The sequence below is a fragment of the Calliphora vicina genome, chromosome 1 (genome assembly GCF_958450345.1).
Source record: "Calliphora vicina chromosome 1, idCalVici1.1, whole genome shotgun sequence".
NCBI classification, from domain to species: Eukaryota; Metazoa; Arthropoda; class Insecta; order Diptera; family Calliphoridae; genus Calliphora; species Calliphora vicina.
Window position 1 is genome coordinate 130041683 of NC_088780.1, and position 22698 is coordinate 130064380.

Here is a 22698-nt window from a genome sequence, read left to right on the forward strand (position 1 = left end):
CAGGGTTTTTGGTAGGGTTTGTACTCCCTCTCACCCTCAAAACGTTGGGTAGGTGTCTTTTTAATGATTTGAAGATGGGCCTGATCAAGCACGATCATCAAATGCGGTAAGGCAAAGTCTGTTAGACAATTGTTTGATACAAAAAGTTCCATACAAGATGAAACAGAATGTAGCGGGAGTCAGAAGAGGGATTGTAGCCCCTCTTTTCATCGAGATGTTGCTCCTGACCACGCACGATCACCAACAAAAACTGCAAAGACTGTCATGTCAGCAACATTCTAGTTTATGCATTAGTGTCCAAGGGTAGAGCCAGCAGATGTCACAGAATGAATCGGGAGTCAGAAGAGAGATTGTCACTTTAATTAAAGAGCCAACTAATGTGGTAATGCAAAGACTGTCAGCAACATTCTAGGTTATGCATTAGTGTCAAAGGGTAGAGCCAGCAGATGTCACAGAATGAACCGGGAGTCAGAAGAGAGATTGTCACTTTAATTAAAGAGGACTTAATCATTATCACGCACGATAAGGATTAAGCCAACTAATGTGGTAATGCAAAGACTGTCAGCAACATTCTAGGTTATGCATTAGTGTCAAAGGGTAGAGCCAGCAGAGATCGAATGAGAAAAACAATTGAAGCTACTGAGTTTCATGTAGCCATCATTGATTGCAGTTTCGGAGTATGTTGAAAAAAAAAACTACTCAAAATATAAATTATTTTGAAATGTGTCTTAAGGATTTAATGTTCTTTGCATTCATATTAAACCACAACAACAAACACTGCCAGCTTTTCAACTATAGTGTTCATACCAAAATGAACATTAATTAAAAAATCAAATAAAAAAATTTATATATAAAAAATTAATAAAATTAACAAGGTATTTGCTTATACGTAGCAGAAGAAGTTATTATTATAATTCTTTTATTGCTTTATTATTGTTACCATTGGACGATTGTCGTGCCTGTATGTTATTTTTATATTTTTTTTGTTGAGTTTGTTGTTCTTAACGCGATTATTGTGGATTATGTCTAAATCGTGGTTCTGTGGTTATGAATTCTAAAGATACAACTATTAGACAGTCAGCATTTACATATATATTTGCGCATATTTTATGTTCAAATATAAAAATAGACACTTGTAATCTATGTTATATCACGTTATGCTTTATTTAAATGTTTATAAACACCTGCAGGGTTAAGTAATCGCACGTCTGGCCTCTTAAGCCTGATTTTGGTCTAGCTTGGCCTGGTCTAGCCACCAGGCCTGTTTCAAACTCTGTTGCAATTGTTCTAGTACGTGCATTAACTCTGTATAGATTTAAATGATTCTTTTTTGTAAATTTGTTTAGCGAAAAGTTTCGTTTATTGTTTTAAATACATAGTTGTTGGGGCTGTTTCAGTTTTGTTCATTAATTTATATTATAATTTAACTTTTTTGCCGTATTGCCAGTATTGCTGTCTTTTATTTAATTTTTAATTTATAATAAAAATTCATTTTTTTTATTTTAAATTTTTTTTTAAGTTGTATTTTAAGTGCGCATTATTTTATGTCTTGCTGGTATTCATAATGTTACGTGAGTTTAACAAAACAAAACAACAGCAACAAAAAGCAAAAGTTACTGTTGCCATTGCTGTAGTTGTAGCTGTAGCTGTTACTATTGCTGGTTGTTTGTTTAAGTGCATGTTAATGCATATGATTATTTTATGCAGCAACAACAGTAACAACAACAAACACAACTGCAGCAGTCGCAACAGCAACTACTACAACAACTGTCTCACTCAAGGTTGACCAGGTAGGAGTGCAAATTCTTTTAAATATTATTATTCTTTACAATTTACCCCAGCCATATATTAAGTGCATGCATAAATTGAATTTAAACTTTTTTGTTTTGTTTACTACTGCATATTTTTTTTAATATAAATAAATATTATTATAAATAGTTTTAATTTACCAAATCAGAGAACGAACAAAACAAAAAAAAAAACAACTATTATCTAAAACCTTGTCCTTAATTTGAAAAATTTTGTTATAAGTTCAAATAACTGTGGAGCTAATGGTTTTTCCAAAAATTTACCAATAGAAATGAAATATTAATAAAATGATAATAACGCTTAAGGGCAGGTGATATAAATGAATCACATAATAGAAAAAAAATTAAATATTCCTGGAATTTGTTTGGTAATTTTCGACATGGATTAAGTAAATTAAGCAGTATGCCGATTTGATTCCTTAACACTCTAACCCGCAAGAATGCCTCAAGGCACGCATTACATAACACCAACACCAACAGTATTTACAGATCTGTTAACATTTTTTTCTCATATTGAAATGCGTTCTAACTTTTGGTGTTTGTTCTGTCAGCTGTTTTGTGAATGATGTCTATGTGTGTAATTTTCAGGGACCGTAAATAACGTTTATCCAGAAAAGTTTTAATTCAAAAAATCTCTATGTTAGAGTCAATGGAGACTTATACTGTTATATACCAATAGATTCGTATTGACGCTCTTTCAGAATCGATGGTGATATTAAAAAAATGATCTCAACTTCACAGTTAACAGTTATTTTTCAACGTAAAAATAAAAGTTCGCATGAAACACTTAAAAAAGGAGTTTTAAATAGCCGTCATAAAAAAACTCATTTGAGGACTTTTATTTTTTGACTTTAATTTTATGACGGAAAAAATAAAAGTCCTCAACTGAGTTTTTTTTCTGAAGGAAAAAATAAAAGTCCCTAATGAGTTTTTTTTATGACGGCTATTTAAAACTCCTTTTTTAAGTGTTTCATGCGAAGTTTTATTTTTACGTTGAAAAATAACTGTTTTAGATAGAGTTTTATTTTTAAAGTCACAAAATAACTGTTATAAAAGAAGTTTTTTGATATCACTCATAACCATTACGGTCCCTGGTAATTCTTTTTAGTTTTACCAACTTTAAGAAGCCCGAACTATTCGAAATATTATGTTTAAAACGTAAGATATTCTTCTTTCAGTTTATGCATTTGTGAATGTTAAAAATTAAAAAAAGTGTGTTCAGAACGCCTCAGGCACTGTTGAGGGTTGTGGCAAAATTTATGGGCGTGTTATATTTTATAGCTTTTTTACTTTATTGTTATATTACTTTGATTTTTTTATAAAAAAGAAATAATAGGAATAGCAGATAGAGAGCGGATAAAATTATCAGCCTTGACTGATGATCACTTGGTAGAGTTTATGGATGCTCTGGAAACAGACAAAGAAGACGATTTCAAAAGCGATGATGAAGAAAATTATCGAAATTTCGCACCGGATGAAATTTGTCAGGAAGACGAACGATGATGCATTTCACAATATATTAGTGACTTGCAAAGTAGTACTCTGTTTCTCATCGTCATTGAATCCAATTATCGGAAACGAAAATTTTATCAAAAATGTTAAATCAATAGTAACAACAACAGCATCATGTTCTACATCCAAGGAACCAGTTACATCAACAGCTGCAACAAAACCAGCGAAAAGATTCCACTCTCCGTTACCATGAACGGAAAGTACTGGCTCAGCAAATGTACTCTCTAATGGTGGATTCATTGGTGCAGGTTAGAATTGAGGGTTACCAGTTGGTTTGACAAACGAAATAGTGGAATCAATTGCCATTAAAACAAATGTCTTCGCAAACGATTTGAGGCAATAAAAAAGTATATATATTTCCGAGATGAATGCTAGCGAACCAAGAAAAGGAAACCTGGTTACGATTCATTGTTTCGAATTCGAACTTTGGCCAACGAACTTAATAAGCGATTTAATTGCGTGCCAAAACAAGCTCTACTGTGTATCGACGAGCAAATGTGTAGCACCAAATGCGACATCATCTTCTATATGCCAAAGAAACCAGACAAATGGGGAATAAAATTATTAGTGTTATACGAATCTTTCGGATTTGCTTATCGCTTTTAAGTGTAAAATGGTGCAGGCGATAACGTAGTATTCCCAGGAGTCTCCCATATCGGTGCAACTTAAAATGTTGTTGAGAGCTTCTTACCAACTTTGTGCACCATTTTCTTTATTTCGACGATTTCTACACGTCGCTTCCATTGTTGGTTTATTTGAGTGAAAAGGGAATATACAGCCTAGGCACGGTCCGAGTCAATGTTATTCAAAACTACAAACTTCCAGTAGATAATGCCGTTAAAAACGAACCAATATGTTTCTCGGCTGATTGTGTGGGTTCTACCTTCTGTGTTGAAATAAGCACTGTAGAAAGACAACAAGTGTGTGCGATTGGCTTCAACATATATGTATGTATGTTGGCATTGAGACATTTGGAAGAACAAATCACGAATTTCATGAAGCAAAGGTACCACAAAGCAAAGAAATAGGAGGAAGTCGATTGCCCACAAATCATACAAAATGCGATGACATTGGTATGGGTGCTACTTGAACTAATAGACCGATTTTTACCAGTTTAAATAGATTTCGTGCCTGGGCTGAATCCACTCATTCAGCCGAGAAACCTCATGGTTCGTTTTTGACAGCATTATCTACTATCATGTTATAAAAATATCTTCAAAATTGTGACCAGTACTTTACACACTAATTTACATGAACAGCCAGCAAGCCAGACGGCCGAACAGAAAGTGATTCTTAGTAGATCGGTATACTTTAAGTGGTATAGGTTATAATTAAACATTAGTCATTAAAGTCATCAAAACTCTCATAAAGCATTTATAAACATTGGAGTAATGGACAATGAAAAATTTTATCGGTATCAACATAATAATCAAATAGTAGTCCTAAAATTTAAAATGTTACATATTTTTATATTAGTGTAGTTTTGTGTTACAAATCGTCTGCAAAAAAAACCTGTTATCCACAAGATTTCCCATAGCAAATACTGTTATACTGAAGATTTTCTATAGCAAATAATGTTATAGTAAAGATGTTCTATGGCAAATACTGTTATACTCAAGATTTTCTAGGGGTATATAGAAGAAAACTAAAGGAATTTGGTTCCAGTTACATAACATATTGAAAGCATCATATAATATCAAAAATGTACGATCGTATCAACTTTTCAATATCTGAGTCTCACGTAAACAGAAATTACCAGCATAATTTTGTTCAAAGAACCGGTTTATAATTAAACAAAGCCCTTCTCCTGAAAATAAATTATCAGATTCTGATAAGCAGCTAAATACCTATATTAGAAATTAATTGAAGATTTTACTATATACTGGAAACATTTTTCACCCTACAAATATTCACTTGACACGTATCGCCTCTCTAATTGAACTTTGAGTTATTAGCATACCGAATAGAAAATCACAACACTTAATTTATTTACACAAAATTAATATCTATGAAGAAAATCACACAATGGGGCATGAACAATTTGTCAATGCCCCCATATGACAATTTGTTTATTCTTTATTCGAAACATTCCTTTCCATTTCAATTCCTTAGTTTAAATACATATTTACATAAGAATTTATTTATTATACTTAAACCTTTAAAAACATAATACCTACTACCTAGTAGTCTTTTATTCATTACATTGTAAAAACAATGGCTCTATCTCGCTCACCCAGTCTCTGGCCATCCATGTGTGCCTGTCTCATAATTCTTATTCGATACACGCGCCTACAATTATTATTTCAGGAAAAATAAACAAATAAGAAGTCTTTCTTAACTTGTCAGTTAAAGTTGACAACTTGTTTGATTTTCTTATGTTTATTTGTTTGTTTTTATACCCTCCACCACCATAAGTGGTGAATGAGGGTATATATAAGTTTGTCATTCCGTGTGTAACATTGAGAAATATTCATCTGAGACCCAACAAAGTATATATATTATTGATCCTTATGAAATTCTAAGTCGATTGAGCCATGTCCGTCTGTCTGTCCGTCTGTCCGTCTGTCCGTCTGTGTAAAACACGCTCACGTCCAAAATACGCAAACAAACTTAGTAGAGTTGCAAGAAAAATGTTTACTATTGTCCTAAGCAGTTTGGTATTGAAAATCAGCGAAATCGGTTTAGTGGAACCAAAGTTATGAATGAAAATGTGGGACAACCTCAAAAAAAAATTGATAATTTTCACATATTTTTGGACATTTTTTGTAAATATATTGCAGCTAATATCATAAAATTTTGCACTCGTTACTTTTATGATAAAAGGAGTAACTCTGGTGAAAATTATAAGAATCGGTCCATGATTTCTCCTAGCCCCCATACAAATTTCTTCCCGAAATATGGTTCTATGGTCTATAAATGCCTACAGAATAGGAATTTCCACATGAAATTCAGCAAAAATAAGTTTCGTGGTAAAAGAAATAATATTACAAAATTTTTCGTGGATCGGCCCACATTTGACCATAGCCCCCATATAAAGTACACTTCCGAAAATGTCTTAAATAAGCATAAATGTCTTATAAATATCGCTATTAAGTTGAAATTCGACATGAATAATCCCCATATATACCAAAATCGCTGTACCTAATTCTATGAAGATCGGCCGATAATTGGTTATAGCTCCCATATAAGGACCACTTCCGAAAAACACAATAACCTACATAAATATCTAAAAAATATCAATATCAAAACAAAATTTCACACACATCCATAATTTATATTTAGAAATCATACTACTGGATTTTGTGAATATCGGTCCATATTTGATCATAGCTCCCATATAAGGTCCACTTCCAAAAGTCAGTTAAGTACTCATAAATCTCTTATAAATACATTTATCATGCTAAAATTCGACAAAAATTATACTCATATATATAGATATCACTGTACCAAATTTTATGCAGATTGACCGATAATTGGTCATAGCTCCCCTATAAGGCCCATTTCCGAAAAAAGATATTCACCTTAAAAAATATTAAAAATATATCGATATCAAAATGAAATTACGCACAGATCCAGTAATCATACTTCTGGATTTTGTGAATATCGGTCCATATTTAACCATAGCTCCCATATAAGGTCCACTCCCGAAAATCATTAATATCATCATAAATTTCTTACAAATATAGTTATCAGGTTGAACACATTAACCTGCACAAATATCCAAAAAAATCTATACTGAACCAAAATTTTCCACCGATCAGTAATTTGTATCCAAGAATCGTACTACAGTATTTTTTAAATATTGGTCCATAATTCCACATAGCTCCCATATAAGGTCCACTCTTGTTTATACTCTATTTCTTCACTTGAGGTTAAAAGGGAAAAATGTTGATCCAAACGTATTAAGTATATATATTTTTAAATTTCATACGTTTTAATAGGAATTTCAGTTATAAATTGCTGAATTAGATACAATTTTTTGTACATTTGAAATAAAATATCTTCTGCGTAAACTAGTCTTTCTAACAATTGTTATATTATTTCAGCTTTTATACCATCATATTTAGGTGGAGGGTATTTAAGATTCGGCACGGCCGAATATAGTACTCTTACTTGTTTTACTACTTATTTATTTTTTATATACATACATATGTATGTATGAATGTATTTTGTGGTATTTTTATACCCTAAACCACCATAGTGGGGAGGGTATAATGCGTTTGTGCAGCTGTTTGTAACGCCCTAAAATATTGGTTTAAAGTTTTATCGACTTAGAATCACTTTCTGAGTCGATGAAACGATGTCAGTCCGTCCGTCTGGCTGGCTGTCCATGTAAACATTGTGCGCAGAGTACACGTCGCAATTTTGAAGGAATTTCGATATAATTTGGTACATATAAATTTTTCGGCCCAAGAACCAAGCCTATTGAAAGTAGCTGAAATCGGTCCATTATTTCACCTAGCCTCCATACAAATGTCCTTCCGAAATTGGACTTTATCGGTCATAAATGTTTAATTTATATGTATATGTATCTCCACAAATTCCGCTCGAAAAAAGTTTTATATATACAAAATTCATGTCACCATATTTTGTTACGATCGGTCCATAATTAGTCACAGCTCCCATATAGACCCGCTTCCGAAAATCCCTTTAACGTGCATAAATCTTAAAAATGTTGGTATATACACAAAATTCAACATAAATAACTTTCATATAGACATAAATCACACGACCTAATTTCATGGTGATCGGTCCATAATTGGTCATAGCTCCCATATAAGGCCCACTTCCGAATATCACTCACGACTATAAATTATTGATATTTTAAAAGAAAAATGTTTTTGCTCATTTACTTGGTGTAGGGTATTATATGACCGACCATACTTTCTTACTTGTTTTATTTTACCTTTATGTAATTTATTAATGTTGGTAAAAAATGGTGTAAAATATAATTTATGTATAAGAATCTATCAATAACTATTGTAATTCCCTCTCCCATTTAAAAAGGGCCGCACCCTTTATTTATGGTTCTGCATAAAGTCATTTGTATAATAATTTTCGTTATCAATCTAATATTTATTATACACAGAAATCCAGCAAAATTCAATGCTTTGTGAGGTTCTAATGACATTAGCTACGAGTGAATAGTGAATGATAATAGTTCTTTATTTATTTTTTTTTGTTTTGGTCATTTTTGTTTAAGATTTAACTAACTGGTTTGTGGTTTTGAATAGAAAATTATGGTGAATTAAAATTCTTTTATTTATTATTCAATATTACATAAGGGTGGGGGCAAAATAAACAAAAACATATTTTTATTTGACAGTTTTGTTTTTTGATGTTGGTGAATAAATTGAAGTTCTTAAACGATCAGTGGGGAATTTGGTTTTGAATTAAGTGCAAGTGTTCTTTGTTGCAAAGTATTTTAGTCAAACCATGACTGAAGACACAAAAACACTTGAACATTTTTTTCAAGATGATTTGAATAGGAGAAAACACTAAAATGTTAATATGTAAACATATTTAGAGCTTATTACAACATTTTAAGGGCATAAATAGTGGTTCAAACTGACTATATATAATTTTGTAATTTAATCGTTATGTTTTTTTTTTCTTCGATATCTCTGTTTTTTGCGAACCGGTTAATTTAAAATCTGGATTTTCTGTTTATATCATTCGGTTAACGGGTTTTTAAAATTTGGGACTAAAATTAATAAATCTCACGTTTTGGTGCATTTTTTATATTCATATATCAAAAATGTGGTCTGATATGTAACCTAAACTGCTGATTTATAATATAAACCTTTTTAAGAATTACATTGATTCTGAATAGTAGAGGATGATGAGTTTACTTAAAAACTTTTTCAGAATAAATTACACTAATGAAACTATTAAAAATTAAAATTCCGCATAATTGTAGAAGTTAAGCTAAATCTTACTAATGATTCATTAAAACTTAGGGATGATTTTACCAAAAGTTAAATTGAATTTGCTGATTTCGTTAGCTAAGTGTCTAAAACGGTCTAAAATCCATGATTTGAAATTTTTTTTGAAATCTGATATGGAGTTTTATTAATTATTTGGTTTGATTTATAATGACAAATAATCGCAGTTAAGAAGAAGTGCGTTTGCATCTTATATGTCCTTTTTTTGGGACTTGGAAAATTTTCTGTTTTATATCAGAAAGTCGAGGTTTATTAAAAAAATTTTGATTTACATATTTTGGTTGAAATTAAATGAATAAACCAATAATTAAAACAAGTATTAAGGAGTGAGATCGAAAAATTCTTAACACACGTTTTTCATTACATTTTTTAACCCAAGTATTATTTGAATTTTTTTTTGATCAAGTTACCTTTGAAAAACATGTCAGTTATTATGTGTAATGTCAATTATATTAATTTTTTTGTTAATCTGATTAAAATGAGTGACCAGAAAAAAGTGCGTACTGAAATTATTAAATATTTTCAACAAAACCCAACTTGGTCTTACAAAAAGTTGGCCAAGCATACAAAGGTCTGCCGTCAAACTGTTTCCAATGTTATTAAACAGTACCGGGAGAACTTGTCAGTTGATAGAAAACCTGGTTCAGGTAGAAGGAATGGTCCACATGATGTTTCTAAAGCCAAAAAAATAGAACGCATTTTCAAAAGAGCTCCCAACACATCCGGTAGGAAAGCAGCCCGGTTAGCTCAGTGCTCGGACTATTTGGTACGAAAAGTTAAAGCTAATGCAGGTTTAAAAACATACAAGGCTCAAAAAGTTCCTGACAGGAACGCTACTAAAAATTTAGAGGCCAAAAACAGAGCACGGAAATTGAAGTCAAGTTTTATAAAAAAATATTCTTGCTGCATAATGGATGACGAAACGTATGTTCTGGCAGATTTTTCGCAACTTCCAGGTCAAAAATTTTATGTTGCTGATGCTCGAGGGAATGTTGAAGAAAAGTTTAGGACCCAAAAGCAGACAAAATTTCCCAGAAAGTTCTTGGTATGGCAAGCAATATGCAGTTGCGGCAAAAGAAGCCACTCATTTGTTACAACGGGCTCTATAAATACCGAAATTTACATCAAGGAATGTTTACAAAAAAGGCTGCTTCCATTCATAAGACTTCATAATGTGTCCACTTATTTTTGGCCTGACTTGGCATCCTGTCACTATGGCAAACAAGCCCTTGAGTGGTACAAGAACAATAATGTGGTATTTGTACCAAGAGAGGCAAATCCTCCAAACTGCCCGGAGCTAAGGCCAGTGGAGAGATATTGGGCTCTTGTTAAAAGAGAATTGAAGAGTACAAAAAAGGTGTCCAAAAGTGTGGTAGATTTTAAACGGAGATGGACTACATGTTCGAGCAAAGTGACAGAAAGCACTATAAAAACGTTAATGGAAGGGTTTCCGAAAAAGGTTCAAAATTTCATCACTAGTGATTAAAACTATAAAAATAATTTTTTTTGTAAATTGTAATAATAATTTCAATCAAATAAAAAAAAAATTAAAGCTGTAAGTTTAGTGGTTTCTTTTTTATAAACATATATGTATGTTAAGAATTTTTCGATCTCACTCCTTATATATATATATAGTATTATATATTTCTACTCAATTCCATTTGATAATAATTTCGAATTTTTTACAAAATAAAATGGACTTAGAACATTTAAATATTTATAGTTATTTAATATTAACCATTCCTGACTACGAAAAACCAAAAATGTTAATGCTATGTATACTTTATTGGCCATTTTATGTTTTCTTCACATGTATGTCGGTTAACCGGTTTTTTCGAAGTCGGTTATCCGAAAAACCGTTTTTCTAAAATAGGCCAATTTTCGGTTAATCGACAAACCTGTTTTTTAAAAAGTCGGTTTTTTATAAACACTAATTTTCTATTTATTTTCTTAGTTTTTGTATACATATATTTACAGAATATATATAGTTTTACTTTAAGAGAAAAATATGTCACGTACGGTATGTCCAGAACGATATTAAATTTTATTTATTATAAAATCATCCAAATATTGTTTTTTATTTAAATATTACGGATTATAAAGGAAAAATATTTGGTGTAGTGTAAGATATTAAAAAAAAAAAATATAACGACTGTCACGATTCGCATATTTCTACATGTACCTCAATATTAATTCCGTTTTATGTCACGTACGATATACCCTTATTTCGCTCGATAATTTTGACAAGAATATTTCGAAAGAACTTGTTATTTTTTTAAAATATAGTACCCTATGAATGGAACATTCATAGGGTAAATTAGTTTTCTCATACTCTTATTTTTGCAAAATCTTTTCCACTCTATAGGCGTACACTTGTCGCGTACGATGACATGGAATTGCCGATATAGTTTTTTAATTAAGATACAGATTTGTACATTTCCGTTACCTGGCATATAATTATATAAAAATGCAAAGTTAGGTATTAAGTACAGTCCTGGTAATATATTAGAAACCTATTAAAACAAGTATAAAAGTGGAATATATTAAACCTATACAAGAAAGTTAAAAACCGTTTTTGTAGATACTCCGTAATATATATTTCTGTGTTTATCGTGTCTTGGCTTCTTTTGCAACAACTGCAAATGGCTTGCCACACAATAAACTTCTTGCGGAATTTTTTTTGTTGTACGGAACATTACGTCGTCCATCATCCACATAAAAATCTTGACCCGGAAGATGTGAAAAGTCTGCCAGTACATATGATTCATCATCCATCATACAACAGGTGTATTTTTTTATAAAATTTTAACTAAATTTTGTCGCTTGTTCCTGTGCTTCTAAGTTGTTTACTGTATTGCAATCTGGAACTATCTGAACTTTATAAGATTTCAAACCAGCATTATCTTTGGCTCTGCGCACAAAACAACCACAATTTAACTTTACGAGCTGCTTTTCTGATATGTTCAAGTCGTTGTAATGTTCAAGTCTTACTTATACTGTTTAATGAATTTTGCTATTTTTTTTTGAAAGACCATATTGGATTTTTTTGAAAAGTTTTAAATATTTGTTCATGTACTTATTTTTCGAAATAACAGCTCAAAATTAGTGATTTAGAAAACATAATATTTGATATAGTTTTAAAGGATAAATTTTGGCTGTTGTGTGTATAAGTTTTTTTTGGCTCAATCTATATGTAGAGGTTCTATTTAAACAATATATTCCTTAATTTAGAAATTTTGTGTATTTTTAAAATGTTCAAACTCAAGTTGAAAAAAGTTGAAGAAAGAGCTAAATACCGAAATTTACATCAAGGAATGTTTACAAAAAAAGATGCTACTTACCATTCATAATACTTCTTATTTTTGGCCTGATTTGGCATCCTGTCACTTTAGTAAGAAAGGTTTGAGAGGTAAAAGAGCAATAATTGTAATAACAATTTCAATCTAATGAAATGAATTGTTTTACACGTTTTTCGTTCGAATGATCGAAGAAATTGCGACAAAAAATAATATTTGGAAAGTGATACAATTTTTCTGAAAGGTGCTGTCGAGTATATCAAACTCTGGAGTTACGGGTAAAACAACGGGTTTTCATACCTTTAAGCACTTATAAGCCATTAACTAAGCTGATCCTTAATCGATTATAATTTTTAAAACGGATTTAAAAAGAAAAACTGTGGCCTTTCCAATGGTATATATATTATTTAAGTATTTTGACAAACATATTTTTGTTTTTATTTTTTTCATAGTATTTTTACATAGTATTTTATAAAGGAACCTTACTATTTATGCATTGATTTAAAAAATAAGTTTATTTATGCGTAAAACGCAATATTGCTTTTAAAAAGCCATTGGAAATTGACAAAGTTATTAAAGATTGTACTAAAACAAAATCCTATCCTAATACCAAAAATCAATTGTTGAGTGGATTTAACTTTAACGAATATTAATCTCTTAATATAATTTATATCCAATAGCAAATGATGTACTAAGTGTAGGGTCGGGTTTAACCGAATATACTTTCTAACTTGTTAGCAAGTGCAATGAAGAAATAATATTCTTATTAAAATTATTCTACTCTTAAATTTGCATTTTATTTTCAGCACTTTAAATTGGGACATATCGGACGTAACACTGTTCAGGATTGAATAATTTTGTAACGCGTCATTCGAGTGCTGTCTTTTGAAAGAATTTAGTTTTATCTTTATAAATACTCTATAAAAAGTACATGTCTTGTTAGCAAGAGAACCTATGGTTAATTTACGATTCACATGATTGTACCAATCATATATATGGTTACGGAAAACTAGTATATGTTTGTGACAACAATTTTTATTATGTTATTCGAAAATCGATTTTTTTGACAAAGCTAAGCTTTAAAGTTATTACACTATTTATATAAAAGAAAATTTTCTAGATTTAGGTTAAAAATCTTCATTACATATCTTAAACCATTTTTGAGTTACAGCCAACTTTTGTTCCTTTGCAATGTATTTTTGTAATTTCAATAAATGTAAAATCTCAATTTTGATACAAGTTAGACTTAGCAAGTTTGCTCACTAAGCTAACGGTCTATTTCCTAATATTTATAAACTCTAAAAAAAATAATTACTGTTAACCTCAAACCATTACTGATTTAAATTTTTAGGTGTGGTCTATTTATTTCATTTTAATATAAACATTGTTTATTACACAACACTGCCAAAGTGTAGTTTAGTTAAACCACCAGTAGAGCTGTTTACCCTTCTTTATCTCAAATAATAAATATTTCACAAATACGTACACTCATACATGCTAAGCTTTACTTAAATGAAAAAAAAATATTATTTTAATTATTTATATAGAAAATAAGTATAAAAAAAATAAAATATAGATCTTGTTTAAAATTTGTGTCCATTCAATTTAAATTAACTCAAACAAGCTTAATCTTAGTACAAAAGAAACAACAAATAGCAGCAACTTTTTAAAATTTATAGAAGTAATGGTACAACAATATAAAAAATATATATTTCTTTATAAACATATATAAAAAATCATGTATAACTACAAAAAACAACAATAATTTTATAAGAAAAAAATATATAAGAATGTTTTTTAATAAAGTGTTAAAAATTAATTAGAACAATTTGCGTACGCCAACTAAACAATGACCAAAACACCACACAAGAATGCGCTAAAGCAGAGATTCTCAAACGATTTTTTTATTTATGTATTTTTCATGGATTTCAAATTGTCACCAAGTGGTGAGCAATCGATCACCAAGAATTGGAGGCATTACTCCATGAAGGTTGCTGTAAAACACAACAAGAGCTTTCAATGTCATTGGGAGCTACTCAAGCAGCAATTTCAAAATGTTTGCAAGCAGCAGGATTCATCCAAAAGTATTGGAGCCGTAAGAGATCATATGTGAATACCGGTCAACCAGCCGAATCGACACCAAAGTCAAATATCCATGGCGCTAATGTATACTATGTTTTTTGTGGAAGAAAAAGGGTTCTATTATGCGCTGCTAAAATCTCACCAGACCATCACAGGGAACCTGTACCGATTAGTTTGAAGCAAGCATTGGCAGAAAAGCGTCCAGAATTGAAATTAAACTGTAATATTCTATCATGACAACGTTCGGCCTCATTTTGAAATACCTGATAAAAAGTATTAAGAATGAAGTGGTTTATATTCCAGATCGCGCCCCGTCCGATTTATACGCTTCGCTTTGTAACAGAGTATCCGATATTAGCTTGATTCGTTCATGGTCTAAAAATATGAGGAGTTCCTTTGGTTCGAATTTCATATGTTGCCAGAATGATGGGAAAATGTCATAGCTAACAATGGCCAATACTTTGAATCAATTTATATTGTACAAATGTTTCAAAATTAAAGCTAAACATTTTTAAGTCTGGTTTTAATTATTTAAAACCTGACTTAAAATTTTAGTACAATTTTTTTAATTGTACTAAAATTATACTCTGCGGGAAATTAATATCAATTGCTTTAAACTACCGAGTCTGGTAACTTGTGAAAAGATGACATATCACATATTGGGAAGGATATTATGCATCTGTGCTAATGTTTATTACTACCAAAAATATTAATCTAACTCCCACCTTATTGTGCACCGATCGGCTCATAATCATTTTATGAGTCGAGTAAACAATGCATCGGTGGTTGGTGGGCCCATGAGGTGCAAATTCAAAACTTAAACTCGACAACACTTCATATTTCCACATGTGAAATTTCATTCAAATCGGATTAACCGTTTAGAAGTTACAGATTTATTTCCCTCTTTTTTTTCTCATACCACTGTGCGATGTGAATCCGTCCGTCGCACAGAGGGATGGCTGAAATTTGGCACAGAGAATTATATGGACCAAACTAAGAAAAAACAACGCCCACTGCCCATACAGTCCAAATGGATTTTTTCGCATAAAATTTTTCATATCCAAGTAAAAGTCTAGAAATTTGTTGCATATATTTTCTGAAACAAAAGAAGAACGTATGTCGAGTTTCAATAAAATCGGCCATGCCCACCGCATACCGCCCATGCAATCCAAATGGAATACATTTTTGTGTAAAAAATATAAGGAGAATTATATGGACCAAATTAAGAAAAAAATTAAATTTTACCAAAATCGACCACGCCCAACGCCCACTGCCCATACAATCCAAATAGATTTTTTTGTATAAAATTTTTCCTATCCAAGAAAAGTCTCGAAATTTGGTACATATATTTTTTGAAACAAAAGAAGAACGCATGCCGTTTTATATATTTTTCGATTAGCCCCCATATAATAGGACTTTATCGGTCATAGATGTTTAATTTATATACTTAGGTATCTCCACAAATTTCGCTACAAATAATTTTCTTTATTTACTTTTCACTTTAGAAAATATTCCTAGTAAAAAATAGTGAAATATGAAAATGTTTTGTTTTAACTTTTTTGGGGAAAAAAATCGCCATGATAAAGAATAAACTGCTAGAACTAAAATATGTTCACTACCCTAATTAGTTCTTTAATTTTCTGAATTTTTATTCAAATAATGATTATTTTAAATGAAATATTTCACTTAATAATTATTTTGTTGTATTTATATAGTGAAATCCCTTGGGGGAAATAACTGTTCCCGTTAGTGAATCGTCGTTTTTAGGTTCCGGTTCCACCTCTAAAACTTTATATTAAATGGACGAACCTTTAGTGACAATTTAAAAAAAATTCGATTTGTATTATTTTTACAGGTTTTGATATTAATTAAGAACGAGTGAATAATTATTCGGCTGTGCAGAATCATAAGTTCCTACCACCAAAATAATATTGGCACTGTTTTTTGTTCATATTAATTTATTTTGATCCAAATTTTGCTTTTTGACTTTATTAATTTTTGGACACATACATAACTTACACGGACTGATTTTTCAATCTTTCAATTTCTGACATGTCAGATCCACAGACAGACGATCGGACATAACATTGACATAGAATTATATAGGGACACAAGATATCGAAAACCGAAAACCCGTCAACCGGTTTTATCATCTTTGTAAACTCGACAGGTTTCAGTTTTTGTAAGACGGTTAACCGGTTTTAATGAAATATATTTGCATAAAGATAGAATCTTAAAAATCAAACATAACGACGATTTAGTATACAATTCCTAGCAAATTTCTTATTAGCGTCCACAAATAAAAATAAATCTAAGTAGACCTTTTTCATATTGAACAAAACAGATTAACCTATTTTTTTTTTTTGAAGACAAAAACCAAAACCGCTTAACTGATTTTTTTAAAAGACAATAATCAAAACCGGTTTTTTCAAAAACACACTTTTTCGGTTAAATCGGAAACCGTTTTTTAAATTTGCCGGTTTTTTGGACACTCTAGTCTACCACCAATAATTCGAAGTGTTACAATCGAAGTGTTAATTATTTAGTGGATTCACAAGATATCTATCATGTCATAATGTTGTAATATTTCACGACTTGGTGGCTCTGCTTATCCGGCTCTTTGGCGTTCGCTACAGGTATCTGCTGATTGATTACGACAGCACTATAAACATAGCTTACAGAGTACATATGTATTCAATAACAACATTTTGAAACCATAGTGAAATATTAGAACATTATGACAATATGATATTATAGAATATCTTGTCAATCCACTAATTATGTTTACAACAAAAGTAATAACATTCAAAATCCCATTGCTTTAAGAATCCCTGTATACCACCACAGCAATACTGCAAATCATACCACCAATCTAGCATGATTTGGCCAGTTTTTTATTCTAAGTAGTCTTGTTATGGTTTTTTTATTTATTTATTTTTTTTTGATAAGTGGTTTGGTAAGAATTTATTCATAAAATGTTAAAGTTTTTTTTTTTGTATAATTCTTTTTTTTTTTTTTTTAAATAAATGACAATGAATGTGAGTGTCTGAGTAACTGAGATTTTATAACTCCATTTATGCATATGTAAATTAAAGCGTTTGAACATACAAAATTAAATACATACATACAGATATATCTACAGAATAATAATAACAATAATAATAAAACTAACTATTGATCAGATAAATAAGTCTTATGCCAGAAAATCAAACAACAACTGACAAATAAAACAAAACAAAAAATCGAAAAATGAAAAGCAGCTACATTTTAAGCTGCCTTGTATAGCTTCGGGCGGAAATTTTGATACAAATAAATACATAGAAAAACAAATTCGAATTAACATAAAGCTAAGTTTATATGGATTATATTTCAAAGACAACATTTTTGAAATAAATATGTTGGAGCCAGCATAGAACATTTGAAAAGCTTATTTAGTTTTATAAAACAAATTTTATATTTTCCTATCTATTTTTTTTTAATTTCTTTACTTAGTCAGAATAAATATTTGTCTCTCGTTATTTTCAATTTTGTGTTGTAGGTTTTTATACCCTACACCACCATAGCGGGGAGGGTATATTGGATTTGTGCACATGTTTGGAACGCCCAAAAATATTAGTCTGGAACCCACCTTAAAGTACACCGATCGACTTATAATCACACTCTGAGTAGATTAAAAGATGTCCGTCCGTTTGGCTGGATGGGTGGTTGGCTGGCTGGTCATGTAAACCTTGTGCGTAAAGCACAGGTCGCAATTTTGAAGATATTTCGTTTAAATTTAATACATATAATATTTTCGGCCCTCGCGTCCTCCCGAAATTGGACTTAATCGGTCATAAATGTTTAATTTACACAAATTTCGCTCCAAATAAGTTTTATATATACGGAATTCATTTCACCAAATTTTATTATGATCGCTAAATATACTTTAACATGCATAAATCTTTTGAAAATTTTGGTATACACATAAAATTCAACGTGAATAACTTTCATATAGATATAAATCATACGACCTGATTTCATGGTGATCGGTCCATAATTCGTCATTGCTCCCATATAAGGCCCACTTCCGAAAATCATTCACGAATATAAACATTGAAATTTTAAAAGATAAATGTTTTTGCACATATCCTTAGTGTAGGGTATTATCAAGCCCGACAATACTTTGTTACTTGTTTTAGTTAATAAAAGTTGTATGCCTTTGGGGTAAGTTTAAATTTGATTATCCTTAAAAACTATTTTAAGCTAAGTATTAAATTGTTGGGAAATTTAAACTTCTATACAAATTTATCTACATTATTTAAACTATCATCAAACAAAATCTTATATAAAATCCCCAAATGTACTTATTTGAGATTGGGTAGAAATATTTGTATGCATTTACGTTAAACATTTATTGTCTTTAACTTTCCAATTAAGGTAAGTAAATATATAACACAACTTGCTATAATACACAATCGTGTCTAATAGGACAAATATTATTATAATGTTCCTCTATTGTTGGCATCTATTATTACGCAGATAATGAAAAACCAATGAATATTAGAATTGAGGTATTAACATTAACTCTTTACTACTCACTCACAAAATATACCAATGCCCAACCCAACTCAATTCAACTCAACACATCATTACTCATGCCATTAACTATAATATGAAAAGCAAGAACTGTAGCAAAGTCATACTTATATAAAATACGTAATAACCTTGATTCCATAGATAAATTTCAATACCCAGCAGTTCTGGTGGAATGTCCAAGCTAAATGAAACTATTTTCTAAAGAGAAGAAAACGATTAAAGTAACTACATTCTATATTACATAGAAACACTAAAGTTACAATTGACTTCTTGTTAGATTACCTGGAATGTAAGTACAGGCAAATTCCGGTATAACGAACGATATGTTGTCAGGCCCATTCGTTAAATTGAAAAATTCGTTATATCGAGATGTTTTTTTTTTTTTTAATTTTGGACAACTTTTTCTATTTTGGAATTTAACTAAACGTATGTCGTTTTGATCCCTAGGTTGGATGAGCGGTGTGACATTAGGAGGCATGAATATCGTCCAAATTTGTATATATTTAGTAGTTTTTACTAATTGTTCTACTGGAGGATGGCTGTGCATTATCCACGATTAATAAAGCCTTCATTGTAAGGGATTTCGATTCTGAAAATGATTCAACCTGTAGAAAATTAAACTCAGGGACAAACATTAAAAATAAACAGATCTTGAAGATTCTAGATTCCACTTAATTTGTGTATAGATAATTTAGAGGATAAACTTAGTCACGATAAAATGTTGGTTTTTATTTTCTTCAAAATACATGTTGATAATTTTCCATATTTCATTCATTCATCTAAATTTTTAGTTTTTCGTTCAATGAGATTCTTTTACGGTTTCCCATATTGAATTCACGTGAATTATAGCCTCTTTCACAATATCGAATGAAAGATATCGTTCGCATTCTAAGCGGAAGAAAGCTGATTTTGGATTCCATAACTTCACGTTTATGTGAATGAATCAGTTTTCTTTCGCTTAGAATGCGAAACACCTATTATTAAAGAAATTTACCATTGAAAATGGTACTGTAACGACTTATTTTCGTATTTTTACATTCTTTACTACTTTTGTGTTTTATACTTTCTGTTCGTTATATTGAGCGTAAAATTTTCGAAATATTCGCTATATAAGGTTGTTAATGTTAAAAATTTGGTCGTTTGTTTGATTTTGATTGTTTTTTCTCAACATTCGTTATATCGAGCATACAATTTTTGAAACGTTCGTTATATAAGGTGGTCAATGTTACGAATTTGACCGTGCGTTAAATCGGATTTCCGTTAAAGTGAGATTCGTTATACCTAGGTTTGCCTGTATACTTAAGAAAAAATACTTTACGAGAATAATATCAACACAATTTGCATAAAATAAATTTTAAAGTGACTAGATTACTTGGCAATTGACTTCAAGCTAAGTTACCTGTTATGTATAAAGTAAACAATTTACTTTTTTTACAAACAAAGAGCACAAACGTGTCAAATGACATAAAATATTTAAACTGGATTCAGCCAGTGATTAGATATTAGTGATAATTAACCCATAGGCAAAAAAATATGGATAAACTTTAACTATAAAACAAAAATATGAAGCATTGAATTTTTATCCATATAGCTTTGCCTTTCGATGGTTTTTAATTTCTTTTTATACCCTACACCATCATAGTGGGGAAAATATTATGCGTTTGTGATGATATTTTTACCGGCCGATTGAAACTTGCTGAATATTATATTTTCTCAAACAATTTTTTTGGGAATTTAACATCATTTCTATTCTATATTATGTTTACATTTTTCTATATTTTTTTTACCCAGACGTGAGGGATACATTGACTATTTGTAAAACTGCTTGGTATTTATATATGTATATATTTTATTTAAATTACTAATCATATCCATACATAAATATATACACACATACATACTGCCTTTCAATATGTATTGAATGGCATAAAACTCATAACTATTAGTTTGAAACAATGATTTATTTAAGTATAATCGGGCCTTTGGCAATTATGACTAAATGTGAGAAGAAAAGCATTAGGGGCTGGACACTGGCTTAACTAAATATTCAATGCCATTTGTGATATAATTAATATAAGGAGATGTGTTTGATATAGTTTGCAGTTTCATTAAGTAATAGTTAAACATTCAAAAGTAATGGAAACATAGTGTTCATTGAAGTTATGGCAAACTAACACCTGTGGGCGGTATCATGAAGATCATAGGTTGTAATGAGCCATCATGTCCACATAAAAATTAGTTTATCGAAGCCAGTGTTTAATATTCCTTAGAAGTTTAAACTCCTAAGTACCAACAAACTCCCACTTTATAGGATACATTTAAAGCAGAGATGTCCAAAGCTAAAACTGTGTTTGTGTTGGTGAGCGAAAAAGAGATCCAATGGAAGAAAAGTTTACTGAAATAAGTAAAAGATGCCGATATTTTTAAGGCTTTATTTGTTAATAACAATCAAGTCAACAAATTATCGGCGACATATTACCATAGCTCATTAATGGAGAGTTCGATATTAATCATTTTCGACAAATTTGTAAATATTTAAAATATGTAAAATATTTTTTTTCTTATTTTATTACGTTGTTTTGATTAAAATCATTTCAAATCTGGAAAACAATTTAAATTGAGGTGAAAAACCATACAAATCTTCTATGATTTTGTAAAGTTCGAATACACCTGAAAACTTTAATTACTTTTGTAATATATCTCTTAGTTAAAGGTATGATAATACCAACAGATAGACAAAACTATTAATGGTAATACATCTGAATCTTCTGAGACACTGGTCCGATTGCTAAATGATATATGAAGGAATCATAAAGAATTATATAGGCTTTATTATATTAATTATATTTGTGGACCATCTCTGGTTAGACAGACTTTGTACAGCATGTAACTCGTATATAGTTTCGTATATTTCAATATACGAATTTGTATTATAAAGCCAGTGCACACTGTGGTAAATCACAAATCTAGCTGGAAAAAATTAAAAAAAATGTCTGGCAACATTGCTTCTGATAATTTAATGAGCTTCTCAATACAATATGTAACTGTAATTCATGTTTTGTTTTAACCTCTGATTAGGAAAAACTAAACTTTAAAGTCAGTTGTTGTCAACAGGTACATTCAGATTTCAAAGAGAAGTGTATTTTTTGCGTGACTTTGGTTTATGATTAAAAAAAAATTTTCATAATTTTGTTTTTATTATATTAAGCTCTTACATTTTTTCACTTTTCCAGTATGACCTCTTCTTTCACGAAAGAAAATTTGGGTAATTACATCGCAAAAAAAAAGTTGGTTTTTTATAATCGTTTATATATTTGAACTCATTTTATATATATGTAATTCATAAGTGAGAAGTGAAGCCAACGTGATTTATTAATTTCGTCCTGTTAGATTTGCGATTTACCACACTGTGCAGTGGGAAGGAAAATTATCACAAAATTATCTTTTATAGTTTAAAATATATTCATAGATTAAATAATG

The 22698-nt window shown here is 30.4% G+C and overlaps 1 protein-coding gene across 1 annotated transcript in view; it reads right to left on the reverse strand.

Annotated features, from left to right (window-relative positions):
- Ets98B (DNA-binding protein Ets98B) overlaps window positions 1-22698 on the reverse strand; it is an 88812-nt gene that overhangs the window by 41134 nt on the left and 24980 nt on the right. The window lies entirely within an intron of this gene.